We start from the raw sequence: 22,101 nt of genomic DNA on the forward strand, positions 1-22,101 counted from the left end.
GTTATTCAAGAACATGTCTATTAATATTCTCTCTCCTGCTATAATCCCCTCTACTTTGCATGTCCATGTCCCAAAAATCTTTGTTCAATCTTTTAATACATGTCTTAAATGGAAAGACTAATTCATAGAAAAGTTCATAGTATAAACTTACTTTATCATATCATAATGCTATTATGCATCCCTTTTCTTTAGAACAAGGGTAGAATTTTCAAGTTAGTAGTTGGATATTTAGAAGGGATGGAGTGATAAATAGTTCTCCCATGATCTGAAAAGGTATCTGTAATATGTGGGATTATAAAATCTCTGAAAAGTCCCTGCCTCCTAGACATTTTTGGCAGCTGAAACAACTTTCTCCTGATGTTGGGGGCTTCATGTCAACGTGCTCCTTCTATCTTTAGTAGAGGTCACTCAGATTCCAGTGGCCAACAGCTTCAACTTTGACTTCTGCTTTTGTAGCCATGATGATGTTGGGACATTACAATCACTCCTAAGGAAAATTCACAATGGCCTTGGAGATCTTTAAGACCAAGTTTGCCTAAGAGCAGGAGCTGGAAGTTTCACACAGAACTGTCCAACTTGCAGGTAAAATGTAAACCCATATATACATTGTCCTATTCGGTAACCACTAGCCACATGTGGCTACTTAGCACTTGAACTATAGCTACTGTGACTGTGGAATTGAATTTTTAACAGAATCTCATTTTAATTAATTTAAATAACCATATGTAGCTCATGACAACCGTACTGAACAGTACAGGTTTCAATACATAAGGCAATAAAAAAGTTTTTTTTAATTTACAAATGTCACTATGTAGAGAAGTTGACTGATACAAATAGTCCAATCATAAAAGGCTCATTTTTTTGAATATGTGGTTAAATTTCCCATCTTTTATACTCCTTTAACATTTTTCACTTAGAAAAATATGATATCTACAAGGTGCTAAATATTTAGTCTCAAGCTTCATATTTAATACTTTTCCCTCAAGACCTTATAAAACTGCTTTAACTTCCAGTAGTATAACATCTAGTGCACTGTCATGAGACCTAACCTTATTAAATTACCATGTGTGAAATGTCCATAACTCAAGTAGCAGCAGGTGCAAAATAGAGTAGCGGGTAAAAGAGTGACAGTAATTTTTAACATCTACACCAGCTGGTGAAAATGACAGGTGCTTAATTCCTCAGTCCTTAAAAATAACTTTTGAAAAGCCTTCCCCGCATAAGCAAATATTTTTAAATTTGTTTTTAAGTATCTTCAAATTACTTCCTGACCAAAAAAATCATTAATTTTTGCTTCAACGTGTATTTGAAACTTATGTCACAGGAACTTAATTTATTCTCCTCTATGAAAAAACATGATTATTAAATTGGGGAGATAAACTTTTATTTTTAGACATCATGGTAATATTTCTCAAACATATATCAAATTGTACTTACATGTCTTTATTTCTATAGTGGAAAATATAAGTTGGAACTTAATAGAATGGAAAAAGAATATCTTCTTTGAAATTCTAAGCCTAGAGAAAACCATGAATCTATAGATTTATTCAGCAAACCAAGTCTATATCCCAAAAGAACAGAGAAGATTAAACAGCAAGTATCTGGGGTCCAGACTAAAGAATTGTCAGTATAACTAAAGCTAAGGAAGATATAAATGATAGAATAATTCAAGCAATGATCTCAATTTTACAGTTTGATAAGTGAGACCCTAAGATAAGGAGAGTCAGTGCAAAAGAAAGAGTGATGGGATTCCAAACACCTGCTGAGAATCTTTCCAGAAACTTCAAGATAAATTAACATTTGGTAGGAAAAATTATTAGCTATACCTTCCTTGGCCTTCACCTGCCAGTTCCTATAATGAGACTGCCCAGAGCTCCCTCGCTTCCACCATGGCCATGCAAAACTGTGAAGCAGAATTAATATTGACCAGGGATAATTTGGCCCATGCCCTGGACCCCACACTTGAGAGGGCTCCACTCATTCTCCTCTAGCCACACACCACCAGAGCCAAGGATTCTCCCCAGAAATAGAGCACGCCTTTTCCAGAGCTCTTGTTCCTCTTTCTTGACCACAACCTGGATACCCAGGACCCCAGAATCCCCTTCCCAAATGGCCCCAACTCTCTTCCAGGACTTGGGTGGGATTCTTCCTAGGTCTATCCTCCTAAGGGAAGACTGTCACAGGTGTGTGCAAACCAAACACCAAAGGATGGTCAAAGATAGTTTATGTCTTGTTTGGTTTAAAGTACGGACAGAGTTAATCACAAGGCCCTGCCCCACAGGATGGAGCTCAGGGTTGGAATTGGAGAGCAGGCTGCCATGACACTAAGGAGTCCAAGAATTCTAACCTGGACTTTCCAGTTATTATGAGGCTGTATTTGTCAAGGAAATGCCAGAGTGTATATTATGTAATGGTTTGCTAGTTTGATAACTTTTAAATATTTAAATTTATGCTAAGTGGACCTCTATTTGAACTCTTGCCCCAGGCCTGCAAACATAGGGGTGGACCTGTTGAGAAGGGATGAAGCTCAGACTTTTCAGGGATAGATATTCAGTTTGCCCAGAAATACTCCTAGAAATGCTCCTAGTCTGCTTGAACATTTAAAAAATAGTATCGGTTACATTTCTTTGTCAGTAATCACACAGGTGGCAGAGAATAATTAGAGTAGCAAATAGGTTAGACTCTTCTTTCTATCCTTGAAAAAACAAATAAGGTTATCTTTTCCTGTTGTCTTCCTCCAACCTACAAAGAAGAAAAATCAACTCATCTTATAATGTTCATTGTATAGGGTGAAAATTAGTGCAATGCTATTAGCATAGTAGTAGATAATCAATAATGCCTGGTGCTGCAATTTAACAAATGTAAAATTAAAAGTGATAAGTAAAATTATATTTGGGGAAAGTATATTTATACTTTTAAAACACATATATTAAAGACTCAAACCATAATATGTATAAAAGGGTTCTTAGTGGTAACCATTTGATGACAACTGGGAAAGTTCAAAATGAACTACAATTCAGAAGAAATGTCCAAATGACAAACATGTACTTAATCTTGCTTACTTTCCCACCACCATCAGTTAGACTTTTAGGAAAATCAAAGCGTGCCTTAAAGACCAGGTGCTTTAGAGTCAGGCTTAGTTTTGAACCCTATGCTACCACTTCTGACCTCTTTGACCATGAGGCAATTACTTGCCTTTGCAAGTCACAAGTTTATCTTCTACAAAACGGTGTTCAATAGGGTTGTTTTATCAATAAAAATATAGAATGTGAATTATTTGGTATGCAGCAAGCACTCAAATATTTTTCTCTCAGATTTTTTTTTTAAATATATCTTTATTGATTTCAGAGAGGGGAAGGGAGAGGGAGAGAGAGATAGAAACATCAATGATGAGTCGTCATCAATTGGCTGCCTCCTGCACGCCCCCTACTGGAGATCGTGCCCACAACCCGGGCATGTGCCCTGATTGGGAATCGAACCTGGATCTCCTGGATCATAAGTCAACGTTCAACTGCTGAGCCACACCGGCCAGGCTCTTCTAGATTTTTTTAGTGCTATCCTGAGTTTACATGAAGTATTGAAGTAAATCTTTAATAACTCACCATTGTCTAGAGAATAAAGTTCAAAGATTATCAAGATACTCAAGACCTATTAGTAACTTTTTTTTCTGGTATTTCTTCTGAAATACTCTTTTCCCTACTCATGCTGAATGATGTAGTGGGGAATAGCACAGACCTGAGCTCTAATCTGTTCTGTCACATCCTGGATGGGTACCTTTGATTATATCATACATGAAACAGAATATTTAGAAGGCCCTGTTAGGAGACTTAAATGAAAAAGCATAGATAAAAAGCCACTAGAAGGGCTATTTGCTATAAGGGCTAAGTAAACAAAATGGTGGCTATTATAATCATCACTTTTTGAAATTATCACAAAAGTTCTATTCAGAAAAATTATTATACATCTTCCAAGCCTTTGCTCAGGTAGCACCTCTTCCGTTGACCTTGCCTCATTTCATTCACCCACAACCACCCACTACTGAGAGTAGAACTACTATCAAAAGGAAGACTCAGTAACAAAATCATTCTTAAAAGACAAATATTTTACTTGCAAAAAAAAAAAAGAAAAAAGATTGCCAGGAAGTTTAGGTTTTAAACGGACTAGGTATCCAAATAAAAATTAAATAGATATTTAATGAAACTCCCACACAATTACCATTGTTTATGGTGAGAAAAAAAAAACACACCCAACAATGTTATCCCATAACTTCACAAGACAAGAATGAAGCTATTTTTATTAGACAGTACTTTGCAAGGTTCAAGATTTCATTTATTTTGGTAACTATTGCTAAACGAGTTGTTCCTGGTTTGCTGGTTCCTTTGTGTAGCCTCTCTCTTAATGCACTATTCAACAGGAAGGGTGAGCCAAGTGTCAGAGTGCTTCCCAGGAAAGCCGTTTGGCTGACCTCCTGCATTGGTGGTCTGGAAGCTCGGAACAAATTTAATATATTTCACAATTCCCCCCATATGATTATTTTGTTCTTTTCTTTACATCTTTTTTTTACCTCAATTATTATCTTTATTTTTAACTACCCTGTTGAAGTGCTTTTACTGTAAGCCACAACAAATCTGTTTAGAAAGATTAGTGGTATAAACTATAATAACCATATTGATAGACTTCATGGTTTCATCTTTCCAGATATAAACTTTATTTACTACCCATGAAAATCAACTTCCTGGATCAAATAAAAAAGATGATAAAATGGTTCATAAGGTTTGTGGACATCAACCATTTTCTTCCAAATAATATTTCAATGAGTAATGTATAACTAAATCAGAAACAGATTTAATATCCCTTGAAGTTCACATGGCTTTAGACTAAGTTAACATGTTATTTGCTGAGTTTGCTAAACCTAGACAAAAAGAGAAGTAGCTAAAGTTTTCTAAACAACCAAACTTCTAATCTTTTTCTGTTCCAACTGAATTTTAAAAATCAAAATTGAGAAGTGTCATAATACTATAATAGAAAATACGAAGACTCCCCAAGGGAGTAATACTAATAAAGGGACTCTCATTGTGGGTTTCCTTTCTTTAGAGGCCAAACTGACTTTTGACAGTCCCTTCATAATAACTTATATGTAACCAGAATTGAAATTAAAATCCCATGCCCTTCTTTCCTTGACTGTGGCACCAACACTTCCTCATGTGTGTGATTTTTCTCTTAAACTGTGCTTGATTACAAACAAAAAAATCTGTACTGCAAACCTGTTTCGGAAATCTTGGATGGGCTTAGGGGTCAATATTGCCATCTGATGAATTTCTGTACTTTATAAAAGACGTTGTGGAGAACAAGAAGCAATTAAGCACATTGAAGACATTTTTCCCACATGGCAACCTCTTGATTTTAAAGGGAGAGGAATCATCTATTCATATCACATAGATTTCTCTCTTAGGAAAAAAATCTGATTGGTGGTTGCCAGAGGGGAGGAGGGAAGCAGTTGATGAGTGAAAACGGGTGAAGGGCATTGAAAGGTACAAACATCCACTTACAAACTAAAGAAGGTATGAAGCTCTGACGTGCAAAAATAATAAGTACTAGGGATGTGCAACATGAGGACTACAGGTAACACTGCTGTGTGATACACAGGAAACTTGTTAAGAAAGTAGAGCCTAAGGGAGAAACAAGACGGCGGCGAGGTAACAGCTGCACCCCCGCCTCCCCGCAATCACATCAAAATGACAACTAAAACAGACCCACCGTCACTCACAGCCTCCTGAGATCTGGCTGAACAGAAGCCCCACAAGCAGGGAGCTGAAGCAGCACCGAGAGCGGGAGGAGACGCCGGCTGAGACGCGGGCAGGTCGGGGCTGAATCACAGAGACACGGCCGCGGGCCCACACCCCATGCCGCGGTTGAAACCCGGGAGGGAATCTGGGCCAGGGTTTCCCGGAAGAGGGAGGGGTCCCAGCCCCACAGCAGACCCCCAGCCCAGGGCTCCAGGGCCAGGAAGAGACGTCCCCACAACTCTGGGTTGTGAAACCAGCGGAGACTGTCCTGAGGGTCCCGGAGGCTGCAGGAGCCCCAGCAGCTCCTCTAAAGGGCCCGGCACGGACTCACTCGGACGCTCCCTCTGAGCCCAGCGCCGGGCAGCAGCCTGAAAGGACCTGGGACACTCGGGGGGAACTAACCTGCCTGAAGTCGGGGCAGAGGTGGAGGGGCGGCTTCCTCCCAGGCAGAAGGGCTGGCGGAGGCCATGGCTCCTTTGGCGAGTCCTCCCCGCACACAGCCGGCAGGCAGGCGCCATATTGGAATCGCCGGCACCTGACTCGAACCTTTAGCCCCGCCCCGTGATTCCCGGAGGCCCCGCCCCTCCCCACCTGCAGGCTCATCCAGGCCATTTCCAGGGGCTTTCTGTGCAAGTGGCCTCTCGAGCCTCATGCTCAGGACTTTCCTAAAATCTCTCAAACAAGCAGCAGCGGGCCCCATACGGCTTGATAAGCGGCCCCAGGCCTGGCACTAGCGACAGCTGCATTGGCTCATAGCTGGGCCTCTCCTGGGCTCCTCCAAGCCCAGCACAAGTAGCAGCCATCTATGGTTTGCTGTATAACTCATGCTGGGTGGCCCTGGGCAAGGCACTGGCACAGGCTGACTTTGCACCTCCCAGGAGGCCCCAGAGACAGTGCACCTGGTGGTCAGACTCGACCACACTGGATTACAACCCTTCCACATCCACGAGTGACGCTCAAGGGGCACACTTGGTGAACACCAAAGCTCCACTGAGGTAAATCCTGCTCCATAGGGGTGCCTCCAGCACAGCAGCTCTTTGGCTATAGTTGCAACCGGTCCTCACAGCTGATTAGCCTAGAGGTCAGTTCCTCCCAGTGACGCCAACAGCAACCAAGGCTCAGCTACAACAGGACAGTGCACACAGCCCACACAGGGGAGCACCTAGAAGGCCAGCTCAGGTGACTGGGGAGGCTGAGCCACTGGACCCTACAGGACACCTACTACACAAAGCCACTCTACCAATTCCAGGAGACATAGCAACTCTACCTAAGACATAGAAACAAACACCTGGAAGCAGCCAAACTGTGGAGGCAAAGAAACATGTCACAAAGGAAAGAACAGAAGAAACCTCTAGAAGAGGAACTAAATGAAATAGATCCAAGCAAGCTAACAGATACAGAGTTCAGAATTTTGTTTATAAGGATGTTTAAGCTGACTATTAGGGAAATAACTGAGAAAATTGATAACATAATAAAGTACCAATTTGAAATGAAGGCTACAGGAACTGAAATGAAGAATAATTTACAGGGAATCAACAGGAGAGTAGGGGACACAGAGAATCAAATCAGCAATTTGGAATATGAGGAAACAAAAAACAACCAATCAGAAAAGCAAAAGGAATCCAGAAATATGAAATAGTATAAGGAGCCTCTGGGACAACTTCAAGAGGGCCAACATTTGTATTATTGGGGTGCCAGAAGAGGCAGAAAGAGACCAAGGAATTGAAAACCTATTTGAAAAAATAATTACAGGAAACTTCCCCTACCTGGGGAAAGAAATAGACTTACAAGTCCAGGAAGCACAGAGGGTCCCAAACAAGAGGAACCCAAAGAGGCCCACAGCAACACACATCATAATTAAAATGCCAAAGGTTAAAGACAAAGAGAGAATCTTAAAAGCAGCAAGAGAAAAGCAGTTAGTTACCTACAAGGGAGCACCCATACGACTGTCAGCTGATTTCTCAGCAGAAACTTTGCAGGCCAGAAGGGAGTGGCAAGAAATATTCAAAGTGATGAAAAACATGGAACTACAACCAAGATTGCTCTATCCAGAAAAGCTATCATTTAGAACTGAAGGTTAAATAAAGAGCTTCTCAGACAAGGAAAAGCTAAAGGAGTTCATCACCACCAAACCAGCACTACAGGAAAAGTTGAAGGGTCTTCTTTAAGAAGAAGCTAATGAACAGAACAATCTGAGGAACTAAATAGATCCAGAGACATTGACACATGCAACAGACGATCATATTTCAGAGGAAAGAGGGAAGGGGGGTGGAGGGTGGGAAGAGATTAATCAGAGAAGTTATATGCATATATGCATAACCCATGGACACAGACAATAACGGGATGAAGGCCTGGGAAGGAGGTGGGAGCAAAGTAGAGGGGGTCAATTGGGGGGAAAATGGGATACCTGTAATACTCTCAACAATAAAGATAAATTTAAAAAATAAATAAAAATATAATATTATATGTCAAAAAAAAAAAAGAAAGAAAGTAGAGCCTAAGAGTTCTCATCACAGGAGAAATGTTTTTCCTTTTCATTGCACCTGTATGAGGTGATAAACATTAACTAAATCTATTGTGGTAATCAGTTCACAATACACATAAATCAAACCATCATGCTCTATACTTTAAAATTATGTAGTGACCTATGTCCATTATTTCTCAATAAAACTAAAAACAAATATCTTTCTGGACAAGGGATTTTTTTTTTTTTCCAATTTCATAACACTGTAAAACCTGTAACTATTTTTTTCTCTTTGCCATGATCTATTGGACATGTTTGCGACCCATCTCCAGCTTCTGTGCAAGAAAGACACTATGATGTGAATTTCTGTGTATGAATCTTTGAGGTTCAACTTTTATACAATTTATTCTTTTGAACACTATTCAGCACTACTCAGTGACATTCTTTCACCACGTCTCATATGCTAAATTAACCTCTTGGGAAGGGGGGCTCTAGTCAAGTGGCTGCTCCCACCTGTCTTTTTACGTCATTTCCTATAAATTAACAGCTCACCTTTGGCCAGCAGCACTATCTGGGCTTGTGTAGTGAATTGTCTGCACCTCTATCTTTCTGGAATTATTTTATATTTGTGGTATTTTGTACATATTCTATAAAAATGAGTTCAGAACTGAAAACTGAAAGCATTTATGACAGCGATAAAAAGCATAGTTTCCATAAATTTAAAACAAATTGACAAAGATGGGAATTATTAAATACACGCAACAGCAGATCAGCCTCAATTCCATACTCACGTGCTGGTTGACTGGATATTTGATGACCGAGTAAAGGAACAAGTGGGAGCGGGGTGGAGGAAGTCATTGGGGGGGAGCACCTGTAATACTTTCAACAGTAAAGGTAAATTTTTTTTTAAAAGAACAAAATTAAAGAACATGTGTAAAATACTGGAAATGTATATTTTAATGCAGTGACTAAAAGGCAAGGAGGGTTTCCCCTTATTGGGTAAGCCTTTGGGTCCATACCTGCAATCCAGTTTGCTTTTGGTTTCCCTGTACTTCGTTTTCGTTTCTCTTTTATAGTCTATCGAGTTTACTCTAATTGCTTTCTAAGCTTTCTCTTCCTTTTTGGAATGAGGTGGAATATACAAGAATAAAATAAATGTTTATTGAATAAATGATGGCTTGCTTACTGTTTTATAAAGTACTGAGGAAAGTTATTTGCATTTATTGTGCTCTTTGGGCAGGCTGTTGTGATAGGAGGTTATGGGCTAAAGAGCCAGAAAGACTTAGAAATTAGGTTATAGGCAAGCCACTTATTCTTGCTAAATTTCTGTTTCCTTTTCTATAAAAACAGAGATTTAAAAACAAAACAAAACACCTTCCCAGGAATGATGGAGATTGGGCAGCCTTGATTGTTAGGTGACCTCGCCTGCATTGGGCATAGATAGGAGTCACCCTCTAGGTGTAAGCTACAATTCTGTAGCTTACGTGTGGCTCACGGCTCTGTGTTTTATATATCTATCACACATCACAGCAAACACCTCTGATTTCTACAGTTAACTTTTCTTTAACTGAATTATCTCTAAAAGGTCCCTTATAAACTTAATATAAAAGATATCAGGGAGTGAATGATTGTGGCTTCCACCCTAATTACTTACCCACCTTTAGGGAGTCACCTGGTTGTCTGCCACCCTGAAGATGCATATTACTATGCTGACAGGGATAAAATTTTGGAAAGGAAACTGTGAGAACTGGCTTCTTAACAAATACCTAGAAAGCCATTAAAGTGACCTGCCTAGAGGCAGGAGGAATTCAAGCTGGGCTGCAGTGACGCCCTGTGGTATAGCAATAGAGCAGAGCTGAGCTTGCAGAAAGAGCAGCAGGCTGCTCTCTGAGAATGTCATTGCAATGACCCCAGCCTTTGAAGTGGAGGAGAGTGGGAATGGGATTAACATGTCTCAAAAAGTAGGATACAAGCCCTCCTCTGAGGAAAAAGTCCCAATTTTCTTAATTACTGACACTTATTATCTCCCCTTGCAAGCTCTAATCATGTAAAGCAAATGCATTTTTGGTTCTCTCTATTAGAAGTGCAAACTTTGGAATAGGGTGACCATTAAATAATAACTGGAGATGGTCTCTGTCAGGAAGACTCCTCTAGTTCATATACCAACAGACAGGGGACAAAGTCAACTAATCAAAGGATCAATTTCACAACTTCCAAACTTGTCGATTTAATGGTATCATTCATGTTTTATATAATAAACAGAGTAAAACTTTTCTTGGGAGGAGTGTAGTACATGACTTAAGAAATGCTTTAATATGCTGACTGCAAATAACAGGAATCTTCTTCTTGCATAAGAGTACTGAAAAATTCATTGTAAATGATGGAGAATTTGACCCAGGAGGGAAGACATTCAACCAAGAGACTCTATAGGAGAGTGGAGAGGCTGAATAAAGCTGTTTCCTACGTGTACCTAATCAAGGCCAGCCCACTCAGAAACACAGTAATTTGGGGGCTATAATTTTGGGGTTTTTTGTTTTTGTTTTATTTTGTTTTGATTTAACTTTATCTTTATTGGTTTTATTTTTTTTATTTTTTTTTTTAAATATATCTTTATTGACTTCAGGGAGAGGAAAGGAGAGGGAGAGACAGAGATAGAAATATCAATGATGAGAGTCATTGATTGGCTGTAGCCCGCAACCCGGGCACGTGCCCTGACCGGGAATCGAACCCTGATCGCCTGGATCCTAGGTCGATGCTCAACCGCTGAGCCACGCCCGGCTGGGCTATCTTTATTGTTGAAAGTATTACAGGTGTCCCATTTTTCCCCCCAATTGACCCCCTCTCCCTCTCTCCCACCCCCTCCTTAGGCCTTCACCTTGTTATTGACTGTGTCCATGGGCTATGCTTACCTGCATATAACTTCTTTGGTTAATCTCTTCCCACCCTTCTTCCCTCTTTCCTCTGAAATATGATTGTCTGCTGCCTGTGTCAATGTCTCTGGATCTATTTAGTTCCTCAGATTGTTCTGTTCATTAGCTTCTTCTTAAAGAAGACCCTTCAACTTTTCCTGTAGTGCTGGTTTGGTGGTGATGAACTCCTTTAGCTTTTCCTTGTCTGAGAAGCTCTTTATTTAACCTTCAGTTCTAAATGATAGCTTTTCTGGATAGAGCAATCTTGGTTGTAGTTCCATGTTTTTCATCACTTTGAATATTTCTTGCCACTCCCTTCTGGCCTGCAAAGTTTCTGCTGAGAAATCAGCTGACAGTCGTATGGGGGCACCCTTGTAGGTAACTAATTGCTTTTCTCTTGCTGCTTTTAAGATTCTCTCTTTGTCTTTAACCTTTGGCATTTTAATTATGATGTGTGTTGCTGTGGGCCTCTTTGGGTTCCTCTTGTTTGGGACCCTCTGTGCTTCCTGGACTTGTAAGTCTATTTCTTTCCCCAGGTAGGGGAAGTTTCCTGTAATTATTTTTTCAAATAGGTTTTCAATTCCTTGGTCTGTTTCTTCCCCTTCTGGCACCCCAATAATACAAATGTTGGCCCTCTTGAAGTTGTCCCAGAGGCTCCTTATACTATTTTCATATTTCTGGATTCCTTTTGCTTTTCTGATTGGATGTTTTTTGTTTCCTCATGTTCCAAATTGCTGATTTGATTCTCTGTGTCCCCTACTCTCCTGTTGATTCCCTGTAAATTATTCTTCATTTCAGTTCCTGTAGCCTTCATTTCAAATTGGTACTTTATTATGTCGATTTTCTCAGTTGTTTTTGTCATACTCTTACTAATATCCTTGAGCATCCTTATAAACAAAATTCTGAACTCTGTATCTGTTAGCTTGTTTGGATCTATTTCATTTAGTTCCTCTTCTAGAGATTTCTCCTGTTCTTTCCTTTGTGACATGTTTCTTTGCCTCCACAGTTTGGCTGCTTCCAGGTGTTTGTTTCTATGTCTTAGGTAGAGTTGCTATGTCTCCTGGAATTGGTAGAGTGGCCTTGTGTAATAGGTGTCCTGTAGGGTCCAGTGGCTCAGCCTCCCCAGTCACCTGAGCTGGCCTTCTAGGTGCTCCCCTGTGTGGGCTGTGTGCACTGTCCTGTTGTAGTTGAGCCTTGGTTGCTGTTAGTGTCCCTGGGAGGAACTGACCCACAGGCCAATCAGCTGTGAGGACCAGCTGCAACCACAGCCTAAGAGCTGCTGTGCTGGAGACACCCCTATGGAGCAGGATTTACTTCAGTGGAGCTTTGGTGTTCACCAAGTGCGCCCCTTGAGTGCGTCACTAGTGGATATGGTAGGGTTGTAATCCAACGTGGTTGAGTCTGACCACCAGGTGCACTGTCTCTGGGGCCTCCCGGGAGGTGCAAAGTCAGCCTGTGCCAGTGCCCTGCCCAGGGCCACCCAGCATGAGCTACACAGCAAACCGTAGTTGGCTGCTACTTGTGCTGGGCTTGGAGGTGCCCAGGAGAGGCCAAGCTATGAGCCAGTGCAGCTGCCGCTAGTGCCAGGCCTGGGGCCACTTATCAAGCCATGTGGGGCCCGCTGCTGCTTGTTTGAGAGATTTTAGGAAAGTCCTAAGCATGGGGCTCGAGAGGCCACTTGCACAGAAAAGCCCCTGGAAATGGCCTGGATGAGCCTGCAGGTGGGGAGGGCGGGGCCTCCGGGAATCACGGGGCGGGGCCAAAGGCGTGGGTCAGGTGCTGGCGATTCAAACATGGCGCCTTCCTGCCGGCTTTGCGGGGAGGACTCGCCAAAGGAGCCATGGCCTCCGCCAGCCCTTCTGCCTGGAGGAAGCCGCCCCTCCAGCTCTCGCCCGGATCTCAGGCAGGTTAGTTCCTCCCCGAGTGTCCCGGGTCCTTTCAGGCCGCTGCCCGGCGCTGGGCTCAGAGGGAGCATCCGAGTGAGTCCGCGCCGGGCCCTTTAGAGGAGCTGCTGGGGCTCCCGCAGCCTCCGCGACCCTCAGCCACAGTCCCCGCTGGCTTCACAGCCCGGAGTTGTGGGACGTCTCTTCCTGGCCCTGGAGCCCTGGGCTGGGGCCCTGCTGTGGGGCTGGGACCCCTCTCTCCTGTGAGAAACCTCCGCTGCCGATATGTCCTCCCAGGTTTAAACTGCAGCACCGGGTGTCGGCCCGCGGCCGCGTCTCTGGGATCCAGCCTGGACCCACCCACGTCTCCGCCCGCGTCTCCTCCCGGTCTCCGTGCTTCTACAGTTCCCTGGTTGCCGGGCTTCTGTTCAGCCAGATTTCAGGAGGCTCTGAGTGATGGTGGTTCTGTATTTTAGTTGTCATTTTGATGTCGTCAAGAGAGGCAGGGACCGCGTTACCTAGTGGGCCACCTTCCCTCCCAACCCAGGGCTATAATTTCATGTTACCTGCCTCTTTCACACACAAAGCCAGCGACGCCTTTGTATTGAGGCATTCCATCTCTCTGGAAATTAATTACTAAATCAATACCAAAAGAACTTTTCTAAGTGATTTTCTCACCTCCCAAAAAGTCATTTTCCTCCTCTGAGAAATAAGAAATAAGCTGACTGAAGTCAAATATGCATTAGAGGTCTGAACAAAGTAGGATTAATTACTAAAAAATATAAAACAGAGAGAGCTACAAAAGAAGAAAAGTCAGAGTAAGTGACAAAGAACTCATTTACTTCTAGTGACAGTATAAATATCTTTATCATATTTACAGACTTATGTGTGAAAGTAATTCTTTTTTCTCTTGTATGTAAGTCTTTTTTTTTTGTATTTCTTATATATTATCTGTGCAATTCCAAAGAGTCCGGGCAGAAATGGAAACACTGGACTACCTCACTATCATCATCTTCTAAAAGGAAGCATTGACAATTTTTTTGCATAGACACATAGAGTTCCTGCAACCCATTTCCAAGGAAAATTATGTCAAGAGTGTAAAAAAAAAAAAAAAAAGAAAAAGCTAACTAATGATGGGCCAATATGGCAAATATGTGTAAAGTAGTAAAAGTAATTTCCTAGTCTGTTAAATGTCAGAAAATCAATTGGAGTACTAGTCAATTGTTTGTGTTACACAGGCATACCAATAGGAAAGGCTTTTTTACATGTTTTTAAATATCACACCACAATTCATTATTTCTTCCCCCACAATTCATTATTTCATTTCTAATTATGCATCCATTGATTCCTGTGATATTTTTGTTTGATTTTGTGTGTATGTTTCTTGGGAGATCTAGCAGGACTTTTGTAAACTTTTTGTATTTGTATTTTCACAAGAAGTTCCACATGAATATACAGAGAAGTGCCATGAATCTTTGATTCTTCCACCCCCAGTATGACATCGTGCATAAGTATTGTGTAATAACAAAACCAGCAAGTAGACATTAAAACAATCCATAGTTTATTCAAACACCACCAATTATACATGCACTCGTGTGTGTGTGTGTGTGTGTGTGTGTCTGTCTGTCTGTCTGTCTGTCTGTGGTTCTATACAATTTTATCACGTGTAGCTTCATGTAATGACCACATCGGTCAAAATACAGAACTATTTCATAACCACAAGTTTCCCTCTTGCTACCCCATTATAGACATACTCACCCTTCCCCCAAGACCTGGGCCTTCATCTGTTCTCCATCCCTATAATTGTGTTATTTCAAGAATGCCATAAAAATGGAATCATATAGGATTGACTGTTTTCACTCAGAATGATTCCCTTGAGCTCCATCCAAGTTGTTGTGTATCAAGCTAATTTGTAAAATCCAAATGAAGTCAACATTCTTTAGAAGTCTCATTTGAAAGATAATCCATGTAATTATAAATGTTTATCCTCATTTGTGAGGGGAAAAAACTGATTCACTTTTTGGTAAGACAAGTATTTATCAGAAGTGAACCTACTATTCCCGTCTTATCTTAAGTAATACTGTTATTATTAATTGTGCTCTGAGACAATTATGCTCAGAACATCTGACTAGCTACAAAAAAGTCCTTGTTCTCACATCAGCCTTCTAGATTAATGTGTTCAATATGCTTTACATTACACTTTATCAGAGCGTTCAACTGAACCTTCCATTACAAAAAAAATCTATGCTTAATAAGGAAAATACAGATTACTTCATAAACATTTCATCTCCAGTTAATGTAGCAATGAAGGGCAGCAATATTCTTGAAACAGTTCGTGGTAAACTAATTATTAATCTCTTACAGGAAACATATTGAACAATTTGAAAAAGGGAGAGAGTGGCAGAGAGAGAAAGAGATAAAAGTATATATCTTCAATCTCTTAAAGTTCCTCTCATTTTCTTACTCTAACCAAAATGGCCTTCCCCTCAGAACCCTTTTTCTGAGCAAGTGGTGCCTATTTACTCTCCAAACCTCATATATGCAGTGTCTGGAGATGAGGTGAGTCTTTTCCAGAACATTCTTCTCCCTCCACCCTAGAACACCCTGGCTTTGAAGTTCCTGCCATCAAGCCATGTCAATGGCTGCCTCTCCTTGTTGTAGCCATCTGCAGATCCCCAAGTTGCTCAACCACACAAGTATTGAGGAGTCATATATCCATGCAAATCATCCTTCCAACATGCTGACCTCACAGTACCATGGCCCTTTCCACTCCAATGAGCTTGTCATCTAATCCTACCTCAGCCACCTAACCTCAGGGTGATGCCTCCAGACGTTGCTATTACCAATAATTGCACACCCTCCAAAATCTCAAATTCAAACATCATAGCATTTCCTAACTTTCTACCTCACGCTCTTTAGAAGCTTGATCCAACAACTCTGTAAACCACTGATAGGATTTTCATTTGATTCCCTGCTGTCTCTCACCCTTTCATGTCCTCAGTTCACACTGTATCTACCTTCCATGTTCCATAGTTATAATCGCACCTCTTCAATCCATCCTTGCCGCTTTTGTCATCTGCAGTACTAACATGGCCATACCTCAGCTTTGGTGAAATTCATCTTTCAGCCACTTTGTGATGCCTGCACAGTTGACAGTGGCTGGAAAAACAACCTTGGTGGCTGGTCTCAATTCACGACCTTAGTCCAATAATACCATCATCACATTTCCCTCAGACATTTACTTTCTCACACTCTTGGATAATTATCTCACACTTTCTCCTCTCAAATCTCTAACTCTTTCTGCCTCACCTCACTCTCAGACAATGACCTTGCTTCCTATTTCGCTTAGAGAACAGAAGGAACCAGAAGAGAGCTGCCATAGGCTCTCCCCACCTCTCCACAGCCTGTGTGCATCTGTGCCCATGGGCTCTGCCTCCCCTCCATTTACTCTGGAAACGCTGACAATGGTCTCATGCATGGAGTCCATCCCCTCTTGCCCTTCAAGGAAATAACTTCTATAATCCCTCTACCCCAGCATTATTAATTTTCTTTCTCTACTTGATCAATTCCACCAATATACACACTTGTAATACTTCCCATGTTTTAATGACACTCTTGACCCCACTACCCCCTCCAGTTCTTCCCCAATTCTCCGTCCCCTTTACAAAGAAATTCCTTGAAAGCATTGTCTCCACTCCTTGCCTTCAATTCCTTCTCTCTAATTTTTCCTTTAGAACCCACTGGGTTTTTACTCCCACCACATCACCAAAACTGCTCTGGTCAAAGCAACAATGTACACCCATTTCATAATTGAATTATCAGTCCTCAACTAACCTATCAGTTGCATTTGACAAAACTGATCACTCCCTCCTTCTTGAAACACTTTCTTCAGGACTCTACAGCCTTCTGGTTTTCCTCCTTCCTCCTGAAAGTTCTTCTGATTCCTTAACCTCAGTCACCTGTTTTTCTCTTCACACACTTCCAAGGGGATCCCATTCAGTTTCATAACTTTAAGTATCATCTATATGCTGATAACTCCCAAATTAATTCTCCAGCCTAGTTTTCTCCCCTGAAGTCCAGGCTTCTGTATCTAAGTTCCTGGTCAACCTCTTCATTTGTCTCATAGTTTTCTCAAACATGACATATCCAAAAAATGAAATTCTGGTTTTCCCCTCCAAAGCTTCTTCCTTATGCAATATTTCCCATCTCAGTGAAAAAAAAACCTTAAAATAATCCTTGATTTGTCACTTTCTCTCCCTTCCCACATCCAATCTATTAACAAATCCTGTCAACTTGGTCTTCAGAATAGACTCAAATTCTGACCACTCCCCACTCCACCTCTGTTGTTAGCACCTTGGTTTCCAAGCTACTATAACTCAGCTGGATTACAGCCGTAACCTCTGAATTCATCTGTCAATTTCCATCCTTGCCCATCTTATATCTGTTCTTCACAACTCAGCCAGAAGTATCCCTTTTAAACATAAGTGAATTTATCTCCCTTCCTGCTTAAAACTCTCCAATCCATTTCCAGCTTACTTAGAGTAATAAGCCAATGACCTTACGATGTCCTATAAGGCCTCACATTATCTGGATCCCACTGCATCTCTCAGTTCACCCCTTAATCGTTCTTCCTTTGTCAATGCTCTCCTTGCTCCTGCTCTCCCCCTGCTGATTCCTGAGCGTGGTAAACACATGAGGCCTTTAAGCCTGCTATTCCCCCACCTAGACAGCTCTTCCACTGGTTTCACTCCTGGCCCGATGCCTTACTTCTCCTGAATACCTGCTCAGATGAGCCCTATCACCAACCCCACCACCTGTCCTTGTTCTGCTTCATTTATCCCTTTAGATCTTATCACTTTAGATTATTGTTTGTTTGTCTTAGCACCTCTCCCCACCAGCACAATTTAAACTCTTCAAGTGCAGGGACTGTGTTCAGCACCTTGAACAGTGCCTAGCACAAGTACTGTCTGGATCGCAAAGAGAGAAAAAAAATAGCAATAGCCAGGTAACATCATGTGTATAAAGACAGTGAGTGGGATAATTCTATGTACCACAGGTCACTGACTCTCATCTCTGCTTTAACTGCTATGAAAGGAAATAGCAATTGTGGTGTTGGTTTTTCTCTACCAGCTCAGAGACTTCTGTGAAGGCAAGTTATCCTTAATTCCCTCTCTCTCTCACTCTCTGGTTGGAACCCCACAGCTAATCTGAATGTGGCTTGTTATTTAATGCAAAACTTCATATGTTCCAACTGAGTTCTTATTGATAGCTCAGGTTGAGTAATGCAAAGGTCTCAGTTAATTGATATTTTTACTACCATCAGTGGCACGAATAAGATCTTTTAACATAGTCCTGCTCTATCATCTATCTATCTATCTATCTATCTATCTATCTATCTATCTATCTATCTACTAGCTAGCTCTAATCACATCATCAATGAGTGGACTGAGCCTGTGTTTACTTGACAAACTAATTAGAGGACATTGAATGCTCACTGTTAAGGATAATATGTATCTGTAGCAAAGAAAGGGAAACACTCTAAATACTAAAAAATACCAGTCTCTACTTAGCCCTGATATGATGGCAGTAATTAATGTCCATGACAGACAGAAATGCACAACCTGTTCCTGGAAATTTTTATTTTTCTTTTATTTTATTTTAATTACATCCTTAAGCAACAACAAAACAAAACAAAAAGATTCTGACACAATCCAGTAGTTACTATTCTTTCAAAACTAATTACAAAGTAGGTGTTTTTTAATCTAAATTTAGTGGTAAGAATAATAGTTAACACATTTTAGCTTCCTAGTCCATGTCAGACACTGACCTAAACGTATCCTTTCAGCTAAGTCTTACTATATCACCACAAAATAACAGCTATGATTACTCCTATTTAACAGGAGAGGAAGTGAAGTTTCAGAAAGAAAAAATTGCCCACGATCACAGAGCCTATAGATTGTAAAATTAGGATTGAACCCAAATCTTTTTGGCAAGCCCAAGTACATAACCAGTACATTATATTACACATCAAAAATCAGAGCTGAAAGCAGTTATATATCAGTCTGTTCATTGTTCTGGGCTGTGGCACTTTCTCCAGACAGCCTTCAGTTTTTTGTGTTCTCACAGACTTCGTGAGATGAGAACTTGCCTGACGGAGCGAGGGTCCTGGATATCCTGTTGCACTCAGCGAGAGAGTGCTGTACTGTGTGGGGCTTCTGTGTTATTTGGAATCCTTTCTTTCCTGTTTTTGTTTTGTTCTTTCTTTTTGGGGGTGGTATGTGTTTCCATAACAAGCTACTTGCAGGAATTGGAAAGAAAGGCTGGGAACTAGTTAATACAAGTATTTTGAAGGGCATGGGCTGCATAAAACCCACTTTAGTGTTTACATTTATGTTACTCTGTTGCCATCTTCTGGTTGCATTATAAAATGCATTTTATAAATGTCAATCTGGTTGTGAAAGCAGGGGAGAAATATTGAAATATTTTCATAGCATTATTATAACAGAGTGTGGACTCTACTCACACCACTCCCAGCTCTAGTTTTGCAAACAAAGGAGAAAGCTTTTAGGCTGGGGGATGAGTTTCCTTACTTTCAGGAAGCATGTTTTTGTGGCTTTTGCTCCAGAGCATCCTGCACTTGGTGGCTGTAAGCAAGGGCTGTATCTTTTGCATTTCAGGTTAAGCCTCCCATGGAGAAATATGTTTTTGTACACTGCTTCTTAGATCATCACTACTGAGCCCTCCCTCTCCCCACTCTATGCACCTTTTGTCACTTTTTTTTTTTTTTTTGAGGTTTTTCTCAGATTGCAGATGCTTTATGGAGATTTTATATTTATGTTAAAGATTTTATATTTATGTAAAATATTCCCATTTCCTAAATTAACAGAAAATGTGTCTGTGAGTAGCTGTTCTCCCTGTTGCTTTTGTGTGATGTTCATGAGGAGAAAGAGAAAGAAACTGACTTGTGCAGCCAGGTACACACCGAATGTCTCCCTATGGATGTTTGTTACACTTCATCTTGTATTTGTATGTGCTTTATAATGGAAATAATATGGGTGCTGTGTACTAGCCAGTCTCCTCCCTCACGACAGAGGCACTCATCGCCCCAGCTTCTGACAGTGTTGGGAGCTGACAGCTTTCAGCCCCACCTCCAGCAGCAGCCCACATCCAACACCAGGTTGATGCTGTTCTCTAAAGACCTGGCAACTTGTCTGAATCTGAACTTGGAAGGGTTGTGCCCACTCCAGATCTCCCTGTGGGATTGGCTACGGCCTTTGTTGCAGCTGCATTTCTGTTTAACTCCTGCCTCTGTCCAACCGGATTTTCTTCATTCCTCTCTGGTATTGATCCTAAAAGCATTTCCCCAAAGGACTTTCTTGAAGCACATTTCCATCTCACAGTCTTTTCTAAGGTATTCGACCTAAGAATGTTGGTTCCATGTGTGGACTGAGGAAGCAAATTCTAAATGAGGTTTTGGAGCTGGATCACAGCCATCTAACTGCAATGAGGATCCCATCACTGGAGGTAGGAGGTGCACATATATCCCCTGGCATGCCTACCAGTGCAGTTTAAAATGTCCTGCTTGGTAAACTAGGGTGGAATACTGATTAAAGGGAGCACACTGGAAGGGGCAAAATCTGAAGCATTTGAGAAATTCAGGGGAAGTGTAAATATTAAGTCTGTAGCCTTAAATGGCTTTGGGGGATGTATTGGTTTGCTAGGGCTACTTTAACAAAGTACAACAAACAACAGAAATTTACCATCTCGGTTCTGGAGGCTAGAAGTCCAAGATCAAAGCGTCAGCAGGACTGATTCCTGTTGATGTCCATGAAAGAGAACTGGTCCCATGCCTAGCTTCTGGTGGTTCGTTAGCAGTCTTTGGTGTCCCTTGCCTTGTAGAAGTGAGGACTTATTGCAGAAGCCTCAAACTGCCCCATCATGCCCAGCCAGGACAGTGAATCAAAAACAATGTACATTCCAGAGCAATGATTTGTGCCAAATCAAAGAACTAAAGAGTGCAGGAGTGGTGGTCCCAGTCATAGTTCCATTAATTCACCAGTCTGACCCCTACAAAAGTCAGATAGATGATAGAGAACGAGAGTTGACAAACTTGAGTATAAATAGCACCTACTACAGTGACCTCAGGGCACATGGTGTACAGCCAATGACTTGGCAAATACATTGTTTTCCATCCCTATCAAGAAGGGTGATCAGCAACACTTTCCATTCTGTTGGAGCAGAATAGTACACATCTGCCATCTTACCTCAGGGCTCTGATAAGACCCTCCTTCTCTATCAGAAGATCTCTGAAGATACTCAGCGATGTGGAGATGTGGAGAGTCCACGCATCACTTCATTCCACTGTGACAATGACATTGTGTTAATCAGTCTGATGAGCAAGAAATGGCAAGTAAAATAACTGTGTCCCAGAGGGTGGGAGATAAGCCCTCCAAATAGACAGTGCATTCCGTACCTGGGAATACCATTTGACCTATCATATACCAGTGACAAAAACAGTTGCCAACTGAGAGAGGCTGGAGAAAAAGGTGCTGCAGCAGGTCCAGGCTGTGGTGCAGAGCTCTGGGACTTAGGCTCTATGACTTAGCAGATCCAATGTTGTCAGAGGTTACGATTGTGGGGGGAAATGTCTTGCGGCATTTATGGCAAGCCCCATGGGGAGCTGCACTGAGTACTCCTGGAAGTGTGAGTCCCAAGGGCATCCCTCCATAAACTCCCTTCACACAAACCTCTGTGTCAAAATCAGAGTCTTCAGATAACCTAATCTCTAGAAGATGCTAAATATCTCCACCTAAAATGACTCCTTAAATTGCTTACACTTAGACAATATTTTGAAAACATGTCTGTGTTACTGGAATGAGACCGTCACCCCACAGGTCAGACCTAGGTTCAAAGTCAGCAATGACATTACCATACTGGGTGTCTGTACGACTTAATGGAAAAGCTGGACTTCCATAAACCTGACTCAACAGCCTCCAGTCCATCCCCTCTCTCCCCACCTGCCCTCCCTCCTTACTCTAGCCTTTATATCATCCAGTCTT

This window comes from Miniopterus schreibersii (genome assembly GCF_964146895.1).
Source record: "Miniopterus schreibersii genome assembly, chromosome: 7".
NCBI lineage: Eukaryota > Metazoa > Chordata > Mammalia > Chiroptera > Miniopteridae > Miniopterus > Miniopterus schreibersii.